Genomic DNA, 8,183 nt, shown 5'->3' with positions numbered 1-8,183 from the left:
GGCATCAAAGTTTGTCTTCAGCTGTTCTTGTGCAGCGATGCTGGACACAAATTTAGCGTTTGCTTTCCGGGTCTCCATTTCTTGTGTCTTCAGCCAGCTCTTCAGATCGGAGATGTCAGCTTCAAACTTTTTACAAGCAGCCTGCATAATTTCCGGGTTATAGGATGAACAGTTATTGTGCTTTTTTAAAGTCCCAAGCACTTTCCAAGCAAAGACACTTGGCACTTGGGGGCTAATGCATATTGAACGTTTCTATCTACAAATTGCCGGTTCAATTGAGTAAGCCGGAACCTAAGTCTACAACATACTCAATCATAAGTCGTCGACTTGGGGGCTAGCATGGTAAAGGTAACTATGCAGTAAGTAAGAGGATAGAAGAATAATACCTCAGACTTCTGCTGAATTTGGTTCACCATGCCGATCTCTGCATCCCGGCTCTTGTGCACTTGACTGACGAAGCCGGAGACGATCTCTCCGATGTTCAGGTTGGTGTAGTCAGTAAGGTCCAGATTAACCCGGCGGGGCTGTAGCAACTCCCCCTTGGCGGAGCACTTGGCCAGCGCAGTAGGCCTCCCCGGCTCAACAAATTCCGTCCGGGTGATTACCACGTCCGGGTCATCTGCTGGTTGAGCCGAGCTGGAGGCCTCCGGGTTAACAGAAGCTTCTGCTACGGGCTTGTTGGTGGGAGCAGCGGCCTCAGGAGCAGAGGCAGCTGGCGGTTCTTGAGCGGCTGCCTCTGGCTCAGGTAAATCCGGCTCTTCGACCGGCTTGGTCTTCTTCGCCCTCTTGGTGAGCTTGGCCTGGGCCCAGAAAAGACAGAAAGGTTAAGCACAACAATGTAAGTAAAGACAAGTACAACACGAGATGGTCATCATTACCCGGGCACGGTCTTGAAAGCCGGCAGGCTTGACTGCATAGAGTCGCCGGAAGAGGGGGAAGTTTCCTGGTAATTTGAGTCAGAAGAGTTGAGCGGTTGACGTATAACACCCGCCAAAGGATGAAAACGGTACAAATTTGAGATCACCTCGGTCCGGCGCTTCCTCGACGCGTCCGGTAAGCCGGAGGAGAGGTTGGCGTCCTTGTTGGCCCGGGTGTGCCGCCGGCTCTCATGAGTCTGTTGCTTCAAAATAAATTGAGGATCTTGATAAGCTAAAGGATGTGAAAAGCTTACTTTCCGGGTTACCCTTCGGATTTTCAGCCTTGGCAAGGGCTCCGAGTCGGAGGAAAGTATCATTACCTCTTCAACCACTGGGTTACTGGCTCCGGTGTCATCCTATTGATGAACAAGTGTTGGTAAGGCGGACAAAAATAAACAATAAACATAACAAAGAGTTTACAGATTCAGGGGTTACCTCTGACTCGGAGCTGTCGCTTAGTTGCATCAGCTCCGAAGCAGTAGGCCTACTTCCCTTCTTACGGGGAGCGGCTTTCTTGGCGGCTTTCTTCGCCTTTCTGGCCTTCTTGGCCGCTTCATGGTCATATTTGACCCGCCAGAACTTGTCATCAGCCTGAAAAATACAATGATGATTTCTTAAAAGATTCAGATGAAAGTTATATACAGAAGAAGATAAGATGTTCAGATCAACGGCTTACCGCTGGGGCTGGGTTGGTCTTGCAGAAGGGGGCTAACCCGGTCCTCCCGCAGTCTGCTAGGCTCTCGTTCAAGAGAGCCTTGGTCATATCCTCTGCAACATCTTCAGGAAGATCGTTGCGGCTGTGTCTCTGGGGGTCATCCTTTCGGCCCGTGTACTCGCACATTAAGCCGGGGCGGCGGCTCAATGGGATCACCCGCCAGGAGATCCAGACCCGAACCAGATCGATTCCGTTGAGACCATTGCCCAGAAGAGCCTTGATCTTGTTTATGGTGGGGAGCAGAGGTTGGCGCTCCGCTTGAATCAGCTTGTTTGACAGTGGGTGTGTTGGCTCCAGACGCGAGGGGCGAAAGCCGAGCAACGGACTTTCATCAGCCGACGACGTGTCTTGGCAGTAGAACCACGTCAGATTCCAGTCTTTGGGGTGGCTTGGCGGCTCTGCGTAAGGGAAAAGGCAGTCCCTCCGCCGCTGAATGGAGATGCCACCTTGCTCCAAACTTGGTCCATTGGCGCACTCATTCTGACGGTTCAGGTAGAAGAGCTCTCTGAAGAGCAGCAGGCTGGGCTCCTCTCCAAGATAGACCTCGCAGAACACTTGGAAGTTGCAGATGTTGGACACCGAGTTGGGTCCTATATCTTGTGGCCGCAGGTCAAAGAAGTTCAGCACGTCGCTAAAAAACTTTGAGCCGGGCGGTGCGAAGCCCCGGCTCATGTGATCCGCAAAAATGACCACCTCCCCGTCCCTTGGCTGTGGTCTCTCCTCTGATAGGTCGGGGGCATGGTAGGACATGACATCCTTCTTGGGTAGGTAGCCTGACTTGACAAAATCCGCTAAGGTCTCATTGGTGACATTGGACCTCATCCAATTGCAAGTGATAGAGGCTTTAGGAGCTTTGGGAGGCATGGTGAAAGTCGGCAGCCTATGATAAGAGGAAACGTCCGGTTTAAGTATAAGCCGGAGGGAAGTTATAGTTCAATGTTAAGTGGCGGCTTACAGAGGGGACTAATGACATATATCTAAGTGCACCAGGTTATTTAAGCCGCCCAAGGTATTGAGAGTAATTCGATTGTCTACGGCCTTATCACAGATGAGCCGGAAAATTCTATGGCGCATGGTCTCCTTTGAGTCGGAAGATTCTACGGCGCGTGGTTTCTTTAAACCGGAAATGTAACCCGCCATGACTCCATGAGTGCAATTTTTTACTAAGTGTGGTGAAAACAGGTTTCACGCATTGCGGTAAATATTTTGGATCAAAATGGTCGGGCAAAAGAAAGGTTTCTAGACCTAAAAACAGACGCAGGGGAGTTCTTGAGCTCGAACGAGGCCTTTACGCAGTGAAAAGAGACCTACTTGCATTTGAAATGAGTACTAAACAGCCGCCGCACTAGTTCTATACTATACTAAGATCAAAAAGAGGCAGTAAAAATCAAATCTACTGAAGGCCGCGATGAACTACGAAGAACAGAGGAAGAACTACGGAGCCCTAGTGCGGATCTACCCTATGGAGTAGCGAGGACTCACCGGTGCTGGAGAGATGCGGAGGTTGCCGCCGTTTGTCTGGACCGAGTCAGGGTGATGCAGCGGCCAAGGTTGACGAAGACTGGGGGCGCGGCGGCGGCGGCGGAGTTCGAGCTCGGGCGGAGGAACAGTGGCGCGAGGAGGAAGAAGAGTAGCTGAAGGCCCGTCGGGCCGGCCTATTTATAAGGGCGAGCTCATAAGTGGGCGCGAGAAACGAGGAGACCACGGTGTGGTTATGTCCCCACGAAACGCCTCGATTTTCGGGATGGCAGTAAGGATAAGATCCGTTGCGGATCTGGTGGAGTAAAAACGGGCTTAATGGAAGATGACGTCACGGCGGATTACCCGGAGTCCAGAGAATGACGTCACGCTGGGTTATGGCCTTCACACAAATGGTAAGCCGGAGATTTTTTCTGACCCAAAGAATTGAAGATTGACATGAGCCGGCTCAAATCAATCTGGGGCCTAATGTTGAGGATATAGACCTTAGAGTCACCCGCCAGGAGGGGCCGGGTTACTCATAGGGTCATTACCAGAAGCCCGGCGCCAAGCTTGAAGACGGTGGGCCAAAGATGGGCTTAAGACCTGGATATGGCTTAAGGCCCGTAGTTACAATCATTATCATGGTAGAACTTGTAGTGTAAGGCAAGAATAGTTGAGAGTCCGAGCCGGACACTCTTATGAGCCGGCCGGGACTCTGAGAGCTGCTGGGCGTCAGCCTCCCTATATAACGGGACGACCCGGCAGCGGTTTAGGGACAAGAAAGATCTCATCGAGAGCCAGGCATAGCAGTTAAGCTCCCTGGTCATCGAAACCCTAATCAATACCACCTCAAACTGGACGTAGGCTTTTACCTTCACCGTAAGGGGCCGAACCAGTATAAACCCTCGTGTTCCTTGTCCCACTTAACCCCTTCAAGCTTCCTAGTTGCGATGGCTCGACGACTAAGTCCTAGTTCGAGGACATCTGTCGTGACAATTCCACGACAGTTGGCGCCCACCGTGGGGCCAGCTCACGGTGGATTTGAGTTCTTGAAGGGCAGCTTCGAAGGGCTCAAGGGATACGCTGTGGGCCGGATGACCAAGAGTCGTCGCGGCAGGCTCTACATCGACGATGCAAACTGGGGCCCCGACGCCGGCTCAATTGAGTACGGGTACTGGGTCCCCTTCGGCGGAATTCATGTTTTCATTGGCAAGATTGGTGAGCTGGGCCCTGAGCCGGATCTCTGCGCCGATCTCATCGAGACGGCTCAGCGTGCACGACCCGCCCGGGCCCGGCCTGCCTTAAGGCATGCTTTTGTGGGATGTATCCATGGAGGGCCCTCTGATCGATCTGGATCTGGTGATGAGGCGGCCGCCGGCTCTGACGGCGAGTCGTCCACCGATGAGTCAAACTCGTTGTATCAACTTCAAGATGGCAGGCTCATGGGTTGTTCCGATGGTGACAGTATTCCGGACCCGTTTGAGCCGCCAAGTCAGGTTGGAGTCTTTATGGCCGGTGCACAGCCTGTTCAGAACCCTGCTGCTGGAGCGGGAAACCCGGTGCCCTCACCGGCTCAGGTGCTAATGGATCTCACGGACAAGATGACGGCCCTGTTAACCGCCACGGTTGACCCGACGGATCAAGCTCAGCATGATGCGGAGGTGGCGCAGTTAAAGTTGGATCTAGTGAAAGTTAAGGAGGATATGGCAGCAGAAGGGATCAGGATGGCTGCGGAAAGGGCGGCTCTTGACGCCCAAACCCAGTTGATTCAAGCGCAGTCCTTCCGGCTCACGATGGATCAAAACGCGTCCAATGAGGTCCTGAGAAGGAGGCATCAAAAGGCCCAATCTCAACTCCCTCCGGTTTACGATCCACAAAACCTCTTCAACACGCCAGGTGTAGGGTCTAGTAACCCGCCCGGGGTCGTAGTGCCCGGGTCGGGGACCCCTATTCAGCCACAAGTGATGGGGCCTCCCCAGATGCCCCCTGCCCCGCCTCAGTACGTGCCAATACCACCGGGTCATTATGCCAACCCGCTGGAGAACATGGTCGCCGCAGCAGCACGGCTGGCGGCTCTCCCAATTGACGGCGACTCTCTGACGGCTATTGAAACCCGCCGGGTTAGGGAACTCCTTCAGACGGCACTGGCGCAGCAAGAGGCATACTCCTACAGCCGGGACAGGATCCACTCGACCCCTCGTCTAGGCCAGAGCCCGAGTTACAGTAGACAAATGATCTCAGCGACCGGCTCAAGTAACGTCCGACGCCATGACCCACCCCCTGGCCATGGCCCAGCTCATAACGGAGCCTTTCACGCAGCAGGCCAAGACAGAGCGCGGCAAGAGGCGGAGCAGGTGCCTCAGTTGACGGCTTACCAGACTCCCCCGGCTTATCCGACGACTTCCGTCGACGTGGGTATCCCTACCAGGACTGGGGGTGTCCCTTGTTTAGTGCCAGCTATCCGCAATGAACGTCTACCCAAGGACTTCAAAGGCCCTAGGAAGGTGCCTAATTACACGGCAGACTTACAACCCGCAGCCTGGATCGAGAGTTATGAGATGGCTATGGAACTGCTGGAGGTCAGTGAAGCGGCCATGGCTAAGTACTTCACCATGATGTTAGATGGGACTGCCCGCACTTGGTTGAAAGGGCTACCACCGAATTCCATGGGGTCTTGGGCTGAGTTGAAGGCCCGGTTCATCCAAAACTTCAAGGATACATGTAGGCAGTCTATGTCAATTGTGGATTTGACTAACTGCAAGCAGCAGGAGGGTGAGTCTACGACACATTGGGTTCGCCGGGTTAAGGAGATAATACATTCCTCGGATAAGATGGATGCCAGCTCTGCAGTCTTAATGTTGGAGCAGAATTGTCGTTTTGTGCCCCTAAAGATGAAACTCGGGCGGCTTAAGCGTGACTGCAATGATATGGGTACACTGATGGCGGCTCTTGTCAAGTACGCCGATTCTGATGGTACCAAGGACCCCGCTTCAGATGATGAAAGGACAGGGAAGGGAAAGAAGAACGGCAATGGCAAGGGTCCTCAGCATAACCCGAGAAACCAAGGAGGAGGCAAGCGCAAGGCCGATGGCAGCCTAGAGTTTGTAGCCAACGCCAGCTCACAAGGTAATAACCAGCGACGCAAGGGGAGGCCCCCTCCCCGAGGCGGCGGGTCAGGCCCGACGCTGGAGCAACTGTTGAATGAGCCTTGTCCAAGGCATGGCTCTAGAGAGAAGCCAGCAGCTCATCTATGGAAGGATTGTGCAATCATGAAGGCCTTTAAGAATTACAATGGCCCGGGCGGCGGCTCAGGCGCCGGCGGCTTTCATGGCCCGGGCGGTGGCTCAAATTCTAACCCTCAGAACGGTCAAGGGGGCTTTAATCAGCAGTATGGCCAGGGTCATCAACAGCAGCAGGGAGGTTATCAGACCAATCCAAAGCAGCTTAGCGGTGGACAGTATCATGTGTTTACCACCAGTCTGTGTAAGCGAGATCAGAAGCCTCATAAGAGGGCTGTGAATACTGTTGAGCCGGCGGTTCCATGCTACTTATGGTGGTCTGAGCAGCCTATAGTGTGGAGTAGGGAGGATCACCCTCCCAGGGTGGATAATCCGGGTCACTTGGCCCTGGTGGTGGCTCCTCAGGTGGGAGGATATAAGTTCACTAAGGTACTCATGGATGGAGGCACCAGCATCAACATCCTCTATTATGAGACATTTCGTCGTATGGGGTTGATTGATAAGAATCTCAGCCAATCAAACACTATTTTCCATGGTGTGGTACCTAGTAAGTCGGCTGACCCAGTTGGCAAGATCGAGTTGGAAGTGGCCTTTGGAGATGAGAACAACTACAGGGTGGAAAAATTGACCTTTGAGGTGGTCAAGATAAGAAGTCCGTACCATGCCATATTTGGGCGGCCGGCTTACGCCAAGTTCATGGCACGGCCGTGTTACGTATATTTACAGCTCAAGATGCCGGGTCATAATGGGACCATTACGGTTCACGGCAGCCGGAAGGTGGCCTTGGAATGTGAGGAAGGCGATGCAGCTTATGCAGAATCTGTTTGTGCAATAGAGGAGTTGAAGTTTTACAAAGACTACGTTGACCCACAGATATGACCTCTCTGAAAAAGCCAACTACGGAGCATGAGCCGGCAATGAAATTTATGTCGGCTGATGAGACTAAACTTGTTGATTTCGTTCCAGGAGATTCATCTCAGCAGTTTAGCATCAGTTGCGATGGCTCCACGACTAAGTCCTAGTTCGAGGACATCTGCCGTGACAATTCCACGACAGTGTTGGTCACATAGCGATGTGAACTATGGGTGTTAATGACATGGTGATGTGAATTATTGGTGTTAAATCACATGGGGATGTGAACTAGATTATTGACTCTAGTGCAAGTGGGAGACTGAAGAAAATATGCCCTAGAGGCAATAATAAAGTTATTATTTTATTTCCTAATATCATGATAAATGTTTATTATTCATGCTAGAATTACCGGAAACTTGATACATGTGTGGATACATCGACAAAATACTATGACTCTAGTAGGCCTCTACTTGACTAGCTCGTTCATCAAAGATGGTTATGTTTCCTAACCATATACATGTGTTGTCATTTGATAAACGGGATCACATCATTAGAGAATGATGTGATGGACAAGACCAGGGGAGGAATTGGGCCTGGGGCAACTGGGGCTATAGCCCCAGGCGCGGCCCAACTAACGCCATACGCAGTAGTATTTTTTTCTGGATTTTACACTTACAGAAAGCCCAGCCCCAGGCGCACAGGTGCAGGCCCAACCCCACGCTGTAGCCCAATGAGTTCTGCATCTCACGTACTAGCTCTCCTCGTGCCAAAAAATACGTACAAGCTCTCCACCTCATCACTCACGTAAGCAAACCCAGGCTAAAAAATTGAATCGCTGGTCATCTTGTCCGTTAAAAAAGGGGAAAAGAAATTACATCTGCGTAGATTCCTCGTGTCTTCCGGGACCCTCGTCAATTCCCAGGGGCAGAACAGATGTGCGCGGCTGTGCCCAGGCGGCCACGCGGCTCGGCCTCGGATCATCTCACTGCAGAGCAGCCC

Source organism: Aegilops tauschii, chromosome 4, assembly GCF_002575655.3.
Source record: "Aegilops tauschii subsp. strangulata cultivar AL8/78 chromosome 4, Aet v6.0, whole genome shotgun sequence".
NCBI lineage: Eukaryota > Viridiplantae > Streptophyta > Magnoliopsida > Poales > Poaceae > Aegilops > Aegilops tauschii.
This window is presented reverse-complemented; position numbering follows the sequence as displayed.